The sequence below is a fragment of the Ptychodera flava genome, chromosome 7, assembly GCF_041260155.1.
Source record: "Ptychodera flava strain L36383 chromosome 7, AS_Pfla_20210202, whole genome shotgun sequence".
NCBI classification, from domain to species: Eukaryota; Metazoa; Hemichordata; class Enteropneusta; family Ptychoderidae; genus Ptychodera; species Ptychodera flava.
The window spans coordinates 12,088,166-12,101,562 of NC_091934.1; positions in this window are offsets into that span (position 1 = coordinate 12,088,166).

Consider the following 13,397-nt stretch of genomic DNA (forward strand, 5'->3'; position numbering starts at 1 on the left):
GTACACATTCGACATCCGACTGGCAAGCACCTTAAATGCAGTCCGTGCCTATTTTAATTACTCTGATAACTTTGGCCAGTCTGAGCTTAGGCCTGGCGTATTGTTTAAGTAAGATTAACATTTTCGCTTCGGAAAGTGCGAGTTAGATTCGGTCTGGTATCTTTTATAATTCGATACTAAATTAGATCATCATTAACTAACAGATTCTAATTCATATTTTCCAGTTCTAATGTGGAAAATTTAAGACACACAATCAGATTTTTCGTGAAAAGTAGTAAACTTTATTGTAAAAGTCGACAAAAGCTGTACTTCATTGAACACTTCAGCTACAAAAGTCGTGGTAATGGTAATGTGCACTAGTCAACAGCAGCTGTACTCCATCGACACCAGCTACAAATGTCATGGCATAGTAAACTAGTCAACAAGAGTTCTACTTCAGTAATCACTACAGCTACAAATGTTGTGACAATGAAAGTGTCACGACATATGTCGTGGGATTGTACATTACTCAACAACAGTTGCACTTCATTGAACACTTCAGCTACACATGTCGTGGCATGGAACACTAGTCCTCAAGACCTGTACTTCACTGAACACATTCACCTAAGCTACAAACGTCATGGCAATTACACAGTCACCAAGAGCTCTGCTTCCGAACACATACACTACAGCTACATATGTCGTGGGATTGTACATTACTCAACAACAGTTGCACTTCATATAACACTTCAGCTACACATGTCGTGGCAGAGTACAATGGTCAACAAGACCTGTACTTCACTGAACATATTCACCTAAGCTACAAACGTCGTGGCAATACCACAGTCACCAAGAGCTCTGCTTCTGAACACATACACTACAGCTACATATGTCGTAGGATTGGATTGTACATTACTCAACAACAATTGCAATTCACTGAACACTTCAGCTACACATGTCGTGGCATCGTACACCGGTCAACAAGAGCTGTACTTCACTGAACATTTACACTTCAGCTACAAACGTCGTGACAATGTACACTAGTTGACAAAAGCTGTACTTCATTGAACACTGCCTCAACAAATGTCATGGCAGTCTACACTAGTCAAAAAAGCTCTGCTTCACTGAACAGATATACTACAGCTACATATGTCGTGGGATTGTAAATTACTCAACAACAGTAGTTGTACTTCATAGAACACTTCAAGTACAAATGTCGTGGCAGTGTACATTAGTCAACAAAAGCTGTAGCTACATATGTCGTGGCAATGTACACTAGTCAACAAAAGCTGTACTTCATTGAACACCACAGCTGCGAATGTCCCGGCAATGTACACTAGTCAACAAGAGCTGTACTGCATTGCACGCTTCAGCTACAAATGTCGTGGCAATGTACATTAGTGAACAAAACCTGTACTTCATTGAACACATCAGCTTCAAATTCCTCGGCAATGTAAACAAATCAACTCTTCAGCTCCAAATGTCATGGCAATGTACCGGTACACTTTATTGATAGCCATCACTTTGAAGAATCTGAAATAAAAAATTGAAGAGAATTAGCACCTTTAACTTATTACATTAGAAGTATACGTATCTTTAACAACTTAGGGGCTTTTGATAATTAAAACATGTGCATAAAACTAAATGCGTGTGTCCTCACACCCTCCCCTAAACAAGTTTGGAAGTGCAAAAATCCAACCAGGCCTAATTCTGTACCTGCATCGAACAATTGCAGGACTCGAACTTAACTTTTTTACCGACTTGCCCTGCGGGCAAGTTTCCAGAAATTTCACTTGCCCGAGGAACAAACTTACTTGCCCGATTTTTTTGTCTGTTTACATTGTTTGGGCAGAGATCACGAAGACCAAGCAATCTCAAAATGTGGCTGACGGCATCATATCAATGCAGGTTCTGTTTTGTCTGTATTGATAATCATGTTAATTGTTACGATCCATTAGTGTTGGTCTTCGTGATCTCTTCCCACTCATCCACCAATATTCTAGTGCAGGATTGGGGTCATACAGTTGAAGGGGTGGCCATCAATCGATATTCGCATCAGCAAATCTCTTTTCCAGAAGTTTTGAAACTTCTGTTCTCGTTTCTTTCGTATATGTCGCACTTCTGCTTCTTCACGTAACTTTCCACTGAACTCGATGCTGCGACGCGCTATAGCTTTATCACCGTCGATTCTGAGTGGCTGGCCGGTTGAACGTGTACTGTATCCCCTGACACAGATCCTGTTCCGGAATCCGTGACTTTGTCAGGCGTAGATTTCAAAAATTTACATGAAAACAGGGTGGTTTGCTTCGCTATGGAGTACAGTCTGCGTTGTCGCAGTCAGGTCACCGCGTGCAAAGTGGCTCTTGAAATTACTGACCAACACCCCCTTGGAGTCACTAGCGAAAAACAAGTGAGATTAGACTTCCCGAGGGAGGAAAGACAACAGCTGAATATCTCTCGCTGAATGTTGACGTCCAGCTTGTCGGTTGTGATACCCGCTTCAGTGACTTGAAACAGCGAACATTGTTAACAAAATTTCTTAAGTTATTTATTCCCAGAACATATAAATTTTATCAAAGTATATCATTTGCCCAACTGGGCAAATGTAATTTATTTTTACCAGCCCGATGTCAGGTTTTACTTGCTCCGGGCAAGCGAGCAACCGTTAAGTTCGAGCCCTGAATTGGTAATTACGGCACTATGAAATCAGGCATACGCTACCGACCGTCCCCCCCGCCCCACATACTCCCTCTAAAATCAATCTCTGTTCAGTGCCAACTCAACAATGGTGAAACTGATAGAACGAAATGAAAGTGTATCCAAAATTATTGTTACATTATTTACTCGTGCACTAATTCACAATTGGTCAATATAGCTTTTGCTGTGTTATGTAGAGGAGAACTTTTTGTGACACATGCGTTGATGAAGATGGTGGAAATCTATCATAGCTGATTTCAGGACAGCCTGTCCAAAACTGGCAAAAATAGCTGCAAAAATACATAATTGAAGATTTCATCACAATTAGAACATATTACATTAAGATCATCCCTAAGAACATGCCCAAAGCCATCAACCAAAGCTATCAGATTTGAAAACAAAATATTTAACTAGAAAGGATAAAAATACCGTCAAGGACAGTGTGCTCACATTCGATTTGAATTGGTCCATTCGAGAAATATTTAAAACCAGGAAAAACAAGAATGACAAAAGCAAATAAGCTCTCCAACTTAGGTACTGGAGGTAATCTTTAGGAACATGCATATCAACTTCTACAACAATGGGACAAGCAGATCCTAAATACATAAGCAAATGTCAACAACAAAAATAGACAGTGGTTTGATAAAAAAGAAAAGGTGGGAGTGGGTAAAAAATGTACAAGGGATCTGGTAAAAAAGGAATGCTACCTCATCAATCCTCTATACCCTACCCCCTCCTGAATATCAAATGTTCCATCCCTTGGTATTACATAACGCCAGATGACAGGAAATTAAATGTATTTACAACCTTGGGGAGTTTTTAGTTAATGCCATGAGTGTTATCATTCTAATGTAAACAGCACTTAAGTTAGTTACAGATGGTGAAATGCCTTCCACTGTGGGTGGTGATTACAACATCTGGAATTATCCTGGATCCAAATTTCTCATCAGTTCTTGTATGTCTTACATAAAAAAGTTGCAAAAATTAGTCCACAATGAAACAATCCACCTCAGCTTTGTTTTCTGGATCAAATTTTCCTACAAATTGATACCAAATATGACAAATTATGTTCACAGCCTTCAAAACTGTCTCACAACATATCCTGGGTTGGTGTCGGTCATATAAGGTCACAAACTGAGACCAGATATGAACTGAAAATGCTCACGTGTTTCATTATATATTGCAGTTGGGTGTAAATTTTAACCTTTGCCACATGTTTGCAGCTTCATTGAAAATATTATGATCAACGTAATGAACAATAATCACCGCCGATTAGGTCATGAAGTATACAAATAAGTAATTAGCTGAAATAAAAATATCAATCTTCTTTTACTGCTGTCATTGTATCACCACTTTATATAGCAAGTGTTATTACCGTCGGCCAAGTCCTTCAAGCCATACATGCCGAGCTGTGAAAGCTTATTAGACATGCAAATTATAATTCAGCTGACATGAAAATGTGAAATGACTTTTGATATTGTTTTAACCTGGTATAATCATCAATGTACATAGCATATTTTGCCAAGTTTGATTAAGTAAATCCAGTATATATCCCTAATAAGCAAAGGTCATTAAAATGTAAATTAGGAATTGGCTTATAAAATGCTTAATGATTTTCAAAAATGTTGTATCATGGTATCTGCAATATATGTAGCAAGTTTTGTCAACTTTGGTCAAGTTGATTCAGATATATATCTCTAATTAGGAAAGTTTATTCAATATGCAAATTAGGAATTGGTTGAAGAGAAAATGCTTGATGACTTTCAAAAATATTGTATTGTAGTATCTTCAACGTACATAGCAAGTTTCATCAAATTGATCAAGTCAATTCAGATAAATATCCCTAATTATGAAAATTCATTTAATATGCATATTAGGAATTGGCTGCAGTTAAAACGCTTAATGACTTTCAATAATGTTAAATCATAGTATCTTTGATATACATACCAAGTTTGGTCGATTTTGATCGAGTCAAATCAGACATATCTCCCTAATTAGGAAAGTTCATTAAATATGCAAATAAGCAACTCTTTTTTTATGTCATCCCTTAATGGTTCCCACAACTGATATATCTTGGTGTGATCAACTTTTGTAGCAAATCTCATCAAATTGTGTGTAGTCGTTTGTAATGAATATCCTTTTTTTTCTAAAATCATTAATTATGCAAATGAGCAAAAACTATGCAAGCCACATTCACCAAAAACTAATCAGTTCTTGCACTTTGCTAACTGAATCTATGTACCAGATTTGATTCTGATCTGATCAGCCGTTTTTGAGATATCCGACCAACAGACAGACAGACAGACAGACAGACAGACATCGCTCCGACATATGCTCACGTGTGTAAACACGTGAGCAAAAAATTACCTAAAATATACAAATTTGGGGATTTCCCAACACTTTGAGCAGAAAATTTATCTAATAACATCCCTCGGGACTTTTTATACCAAATTACAAAGCTATCAAACAAGTAATTTTGAGAACAAGTTTTCTTGACCAAAAATGACAATATTGTCTTAAAAATACAAATTTGTGTATTTCAGGACAATTTCCACATATCTGACTATTGACATCTCTGTAGGTCTGTGTACCAAATATAAAAGCTGTCTGTCAAGGAGTTTTAAAAAGAAAATACTGTTTAAGATTTTTTGACCAAAAATGACAAAATTGCTCCAAAATAGTAATTTTCCCAATTTCGTCATAATTTCAACAAATTAGAAGAGTAACACCCTCGCAAAGATCCAACCCAAATTTGAGTTAGATTGGCTGGTTTCAGAGAAGAATTTTACTGAAAATGAGAAAAATCGCAAAAAAATTCAGTAAAAATACAAAATTAAGGATATCCTCACAATATTTATAAAACTGTATAAGGTTTACCTAAGGTACTTGCACAAAAATTTTCAAAGCAATCAAAACAGCGTTTTTTCGAGATGATAATAATTCTTGACCATTTTCACATTTTGTAAGCTCATTTGCATAATTTTGGCAATGAAGACTTCATTTGAACAAAATCCCATCTATAGCCCAGGATGCATCCACACACCACAGACCAAGCTGAAATGTGCAGCGGTTTGCGTGTTTTTAATGTTGACGGAATACTGTACGTACATACATACATACATACATACATACATACATACATTACATACATACATACATACATACATACACACATACATACAGTCGCCATCAACTTCAGCTTATACGATAAACTCACATTGATATAACCAAATGTGAGCTAAAAAATTACACCAAAAATGCAATAATGCAATATTGCAAATTTCATAAAAAAAATTACATTAGGATAACCCCTAAGAACATGTCTACTGGCTATTAAAGCTATCAGACAAAACAAATTTGTTGACCAAAAATTGGCAAATTGCCTTAAAATACAATTATTAAAATTTCACCACAATTAAACAAATCCATCATAAGTCACCATAAAGAAGCTGTATACCAAGTTTTAACCAAATCTGGCCTGTGATTACAGAGTTCAAGCAATTTGCAGGATTTTCCCTTTTTCTACCTCATTTGCATATTTTTGACACTGACACATTAATTTGAACAAATTCACATCTCCACCAATGGGTGCACCTTTAAACCAAATATTACGATGGTTTGTGCTGCTGTTTTGTAGTCTTTGATGTGAACGGACATAGTCCGCATGTACTAACATACCTGTCAGTGTAAGTGTAACCAACACATATACATACACACAGACGCTGCCGACCTACCATATGAGCTCTCTTTTGTATATATACATATACCAAATGCTTGAAAACTATCTCGAAGCAACCAAATTGAAATAGCAGAAATTGAGTCACATCAGAAGCAACTGAAAAACCCGCTCTGAACAATCTGCCCTAAAATAAACAGCTGCAAAGTGCGAACTATTACTGTAACACAGCAAAGGGCGACATAACCGCACGGTGGATTTAGTTAAATAGTTGGTGAAAATGACGCGAAGTCAAACACAATCAACTTAACACAAGATAAATAGTCTTCAAACACAAGCAATTTCAATATCTCACCAGGAGCGACACAAAAGCTATGTCTTACTTAGGCTTCTTGATCAACATTGGCATTCAATCGGGATACCAGGCGAGACCGACATCGATCTGACGCTCCAGTCAAGTGCTGTCAGTCCGACACCAGCATAGCGCAACCCGTCATAGTATAGGTAAGATCAGGAAGTCTTGCAATACGGCTCGCTTCACTCTACTCGTTACAGGAGGCGACAACTAAACAAAGCGACACATAAACTACACCAAGGAGCCTTCAAGTACGCCTTAAAGCATACTTACCAGGCCACTACCTAGTGCTGTTCCCATCAAGAAGTGACAACATCGGAGCACCACTGCGACAAATTATTTGTCACCTTGTGCTTTGACTACATTCCGCTGCATCAAGCACAGCACAGCCAAAGAAGAAAGACATTCATCGCCAAACAATAAACAGAGATTGACAGTTGTCAAGATCCCACAACACGAAAGACAGCCAAATGCCTCCAGAGCCGATATAATTTATTGGCCAAACGAAAGCCTATACACAATCCAAAACACAAACGTCCAGAGGGACGAACAGTATCGGGTCTGTCTTTGAAACCCATAGCAGACGGCCTTTTTCAAGGCCATCAAATTCTCCAAACAAGAACTACCATAACACATATGCAAAATACAAATTTACACAATACTGTGTCACCAAACACAGAAACAGGAAAAACAAACAAATTGCCAGAAAAAGACGGTACAAGAGGAGACGCCATATTATCTTAAATACAATGAAACTCCGTACAAATGCCGAACATAGCATAAACATAAATAACAACACGAATCTTAGATTCATCAAAATCTATCATTACACAAGTTAACAACAGCAAAAATCAATGCACTGGGTACGGGTTGAAATTCACCCAAACACCAAATCGTCCTCACAGAGTTCATCTCATACAAGACGCAAACATTAGGAGAAGGAAAATCCAATACATTATGCGACACAAGTGACCAAAAAAAGACAAATTCAAACACAAGTCTCGATGGACTCCACATACCTACACTAAAGAACACAAATCGACAGATTTGAATTCTTACATAAAACATCAGGCCACCTGAAATCTACGCTTTAAAAGCCTGATCAAAGGGGAACACTAAGATACATCAGAACTTGCAACACAAAAATGACTTTGTTTCAAAGGTCGATACACTTTATGCAAGATTAATCGAACGTGGCTAAAATAACAGGAAATGTCAAGTCACATCGCAAGCACAGTTCGCCGCACGAATTACGCAACTAGAACACAAGCGAACGAACGAAGAAACAAAGAAAACACTAGTCTTCACGACGAAAATTATAGCAACAATATATATAAGAACACAAGCTATAAAAAGCAGCAATGTGCGAAAACTGGGAACACATAGACAAGGACGAAACATTAAGCCTGAATGAAATATTTCCACAACAACCGATCATCGCATACAAAAGAAATCCAAACATTAGCGATATACTGATAGTGGCCAAAGTCCACGGCATTTTTGTATTAGGAACAAGTCAATGAACGAACGAACACATGACGATCCACACATAAATCAGGGTTCTCAAAAATTTTTGAAGTATGAGGAAAATTCAGAAAAGTAGGCGGTTAGCTTCTGTGTGCAACCAGGTTCCCTGGGTGGGGGGGGGGGTGGGGGTGTTCAGTATTTTTTTAAATTGAAGACATTTCTGAGCAATTTCATGCACTCTTATACAGTTATAAAAGGCTATTCCAACATACATACAGGGGGAGGGTTTCAGGGACGTGGGCAAGAAATTTTTAAATTTTGGAGACATTTTGGAGTAATTTTATGCATTCTTGTACAGTATTAAAGACCATTTCAACATACAGAATAATCATTACCATTGTCAATTACAACATGTTTTAAAGGGATAAGTTTTAAAAAACATCAGAAAATTAATTTGATATCACTCGGGCCTGTCAACTGCATTCAGTTGACAAAAATAAAAGCAAAATTTCACCAGATTGTTGTGTAGAATTATGTTTAGCTCGTGACTTGAACAAACATTTTGAAATACATCATAGAATAGGGTTTTCATAACCCGGAAAACGATCCGCTGGAATCATGACCAGCCTGGCTGTACAAAGTTTTTTACTGATTTAAATAAACTTGATTGAAGATACTACTAAAGAGAGAGCGATCCCCAGTATGAGTACAACACGTTCGCTGATAGCGGTACTGCAGTGATAGTCCAGTCAATCTACGAGATTTTGGCACCTAACCCACCACAAATTGCAACAGAATTTTTTTCTTCAGAATGCATTTTAATGAGGTACCCAGAACAACATATTAAAAGTTTACTCGAATCCACCTTGGGGAAATATGTCTAATTTGCATAAATCAAATATGGCGGCCAACCATCCAACAAAATAACATAATTGGCTATATATCACATATTAAACAAGCTATTTCAGTGATTTCAAAGTCTGACACTAGTTATTTGGCTCAGGGAATCATTTTGGAGGTATAATGTTTCATATAGGCACCTCGTTAATTTGCATAATTCCAATATGGCGGCCAACATTCCTACAAAAGACATTTTCGGTCATATACCACGTATTAAACAAGCTATTTCAGTGATTTTTAAGTTAAAAGTATATTTCTTAGGCATGGACAAACGATTTTCGAGATGCTATGATTTGCATAGGTAATTTGTTAATTTACATAATTCCAATATGATGGCCAAAAACCTACAAAAGACATTTTCTGTCATATACCACGTATTAACCCTTTTGGCGCCAAAGTCTATTTTTGTCAACTTTATAAAATGTACCGCAGTCAGTTTTTTCTGCCTTTTGCCAAAATTTTGATAAAAATATGTAGCTGCTGAAAAATGATATCCATTTGGTCCAAAATTATGAAAAAAACTGTACAGAAAAGTTCACAGAAATTGGTAAAATATCGCATTACAATTTTGGTGTGAAAAATTACAGCAGTCAAAGGGTAAACAAGCCATTTCTGTGATTTCGAAGTTAAAAGTGTATATCTTTGGCATAGACAAACAGCTTTCGAGATGCAATGATTTGCTTAGGTACTTCGTTAATTTGCATAAATCCAATAGGGTTGCCAACATACCTACAAAAGACATTTTGTGTCACATACCATGTATTAACCCTTTGGGCGCCAAAGTCTATTTTTGTCAACTTTATAAAATGTACCACAGTCAATTTTTCTGCTTTTGCCAAAATTTTAATTAAAATCTGTAGCTGCTGAAAAATGATATCCATTTAGTCCCAAATTATGAAAAAAACGTACAGAAATGTTCACAGAAATTGGTAAAATATCGCATTAAAGTTTTGGTGTAAAAAATTACAGCAGTCAAAGGGTTAAACAAGCCATTTCTGTGATTTCAAAGTTAAAAGTATATTTCTTTGGCATGGTCAAATGATGTTTGGGGTGCAATGATTTGCGTTGGCATTTCGTTAATTTGCATAAATCCAATACAAAAGAAATTTTCTGTCATAAAATGTATTGAACAATTTATTTCAGCCATTTTGAAGTTTAATTATATATCTTGAGCATGAAGAAACACCTTTTGTGGTTCAATGTTTTTAAAAGACACTTTTCATGATTTTCAGAAATTAAATATGGCTGCCAAAAATAATGCCCAAATAGCTTCTAATATAAATAAGGTTATGGTAGAGTTTTTAGGAATAGGAATATCAAGAAAAAACTGTCAAGAGGGCACTGCACTGTATTTTGCAAATATTCTTCCAATTTTTATTAATTTGTTAACCCAAGATTAAAAATAGGTTCACCTTTTAGCTTGGCAAGCAGTCGTAAGTTGCATGATATAGAAGGGTTAATGTATGCATTTGTATGCAAATCACCCGAATTCCTGCTTCCCTTTTATCCGAATTTCAAGATTTTCAAAGAATATAACTCTGTTCTGGTCATATTTTCTGAAATTTCCACATTATGTTTTTAAATGCTATATAACAAAAACAATTATTGTTTTGCAATAAAATTCTTACATTTTGAATTAGAGGCATTTTTATTTTGCTAACCATGATTTTAAGCACTTTTTTGAGTGCCAGTCGTTCAGCCCATGCCATTTTAGAATGAGGATATACTCTTGTTTCAAGTGAAATATTGCATTTCACAAAATAGTTTGTACGGGTTTCCTTGTCATCTTAGATGAGAAATATTCCTTCGAAAAAACTGTGTTGACAACGTGCAGCTCAACATTAAGTCCTTGAACATTTATTTTTAAAATGTAGAAAATATACCATAAATTTACTACAATAACGATCCATTTAAGAATAAAAGTTTATTTTAATAGGTGTCTGTGATACCTGAACTCGTTAAAATACCCAATAAATATATTGTATTTTGAAAACAATGTTAAAGCAAATTTGTAGACTTACATATATGACTTCCGAACGGATTAAAATACGTATATGTTGATGTGCGTTTACAATTTTAATTATTTGTGATTTTTCTAAATATGACAACCGTAATGATTGTTAGTCATCTAATAATAATCTCTTTCTGAATATAACATTGGATTCATCTGTGTCCGGCATTATTTGTGATTTTTATAGGACTGGTGCTTTATACTCTACAGTGTTAAAACGTGTGAATCTTTATGTTTACTGTTTTAAAAAAGTCGCGGACAAAATCTTTAGTCTCTAATTTAGACTGAACCCCCTTCTTATTGACGAGTGCATCTTAGACTTTGGTACATCCCTAGATGATAGGCAAGAAGTCATCACATATAACAGCAAAAATACAATAAACACAACAAAGATAATAACAACGCAAAAAATAAAATAATGTGACCAAAAATAACACATGCCACAATACAGACAAATTAAAACTTAGTGCTGATGCACACAATGTCAGACTCTTAAAAACTTGATCAACACACAAACTCACAAAAATTGAAAATTGCATGCTTAGCAAAGACTTAAAATTAATTCAAACAACTCATTAGCCCAACAGAATCCAACTGTTACACGATACAAACATGTACATCTGGAAAAATGACACTCGGAAAAATGACTCAAGATGTACTTCTTTGTATTGTGTAATAGTTGGATTCTGTGTTTGGATTAATTGTAAGTCTTTGCTAAAGCATGCAGTTTTCAGATTTTTTGAGTTTGTGTGTCCAGAAAGTTTTTATGAATCTGACATTGTTTGCAATAGTGCTAAGTTTCGATTTGTGTGTATTACGACATTTTTTATTCCGGTGATATCATTTTTTCTGTTTTTTTTAGTTTTGTTGCGTTTTGTTGTATTTTGCTGGTATATGTGATGACTTCTTGCCTATCATCTAAGGGATCTTATAAAGATGCACCCATCCATAAGAAGGGGGTTAAGTCTAAATTAAAAACTAAAGATTTTGAACACCCCTTTTTTTAACAGTAAACATTATAATACAGATTACATGCTTTGACACTGTAAAGTGTTAAACACCCTTACAAATTACGAAAATGCCACACACAGATGAATTCAATGTTATATTTAGAAAGAGAATATATCATTAAGAAGACTAACATTCTTTAACAGTCGTCATATACAGAAAAATCAAAAATTTTAAAAATGAATGTCCAAGGACTTAACAGTTTCTTCTTGATATAGTTTCCTAGTGCTAAAAACTATACCAAAACCGTTATTTATATTAGAAGCTATTAAGCCATGGGGCATTAATATGGCAGCCATATTTAATTTATGCAAATTATCAAAGGGCCTTTGAAAAATTGAGCCACTAAAAGTGTTTCTTCATACCCAAGAAAAATATTAAAACTTTAAAATCAAAGAAATAGCTTGTTTAATGCGTGGTATATGACCGACAATGTCCTTTGTAGGAATGTTGGCCACCATATTGGATTTATGCAAATTAACAAATTACCTATGCAAATCATAGCATCTCGAAAATCGTTTGTCCATGCCAAAGAAATATACTTTTAACTTTAAAATCACTGAAATAGCTTGTTTAATACGTGGTATATGACCGAAAATGTCTTTTGTAGGAATGTTGGCCGCCATATTGGAATTATGCAAATTAACGAGGTGTCTATATGAAACATTATACCTCCAAAATAATTCCCTTGGCCAAATAACTAGTGTCAGACTTTGAAATCACTGATATAGCTTGTTTAACATGTGATATATAGCCAATTATGTTATTTTGTTGGATGGTTGGCCGCCATATTTGATTTATGCAAATTAGACATATTTCCCCAAGGTGGATTCGAGTAAACTTTTAATATGTTGTTCTGGGTACCTCTCTGAAATGCATTCCGAAGAAAAAAATTCTGTTGCAATTTGTGGTGGGTCTAACCCTATTTTGACTGGACTATGATAGCGACAAGTTCACCGCGTAAATTGCTAGACTACATAAACAAATCAAATACAGTGGAATTTGATTGAGTGTCCGGTTTGCCTTGCAGAGCTCGACGAGTCTACATGTTGCTTATCATTAGAAAAGTAAACATTTGCAACAAATTGAGTCTTCGTCTTTGGTTGGTGTTAGATTACAGCGCGCGGCAAACGTTTCCCATACACTGTCTCGTCACGATCACTGCAGTCGTTTCAGCATGTCACTGACAACAAGCATAACACTGCACTACATGCACATCACCAGTTTTCTTTTAGGTGTTTACTTTAAATTGGGAACTTTATGAAGAAACAAGTAAATTCTTTAAAAAAAAACCTTTCTTCTCC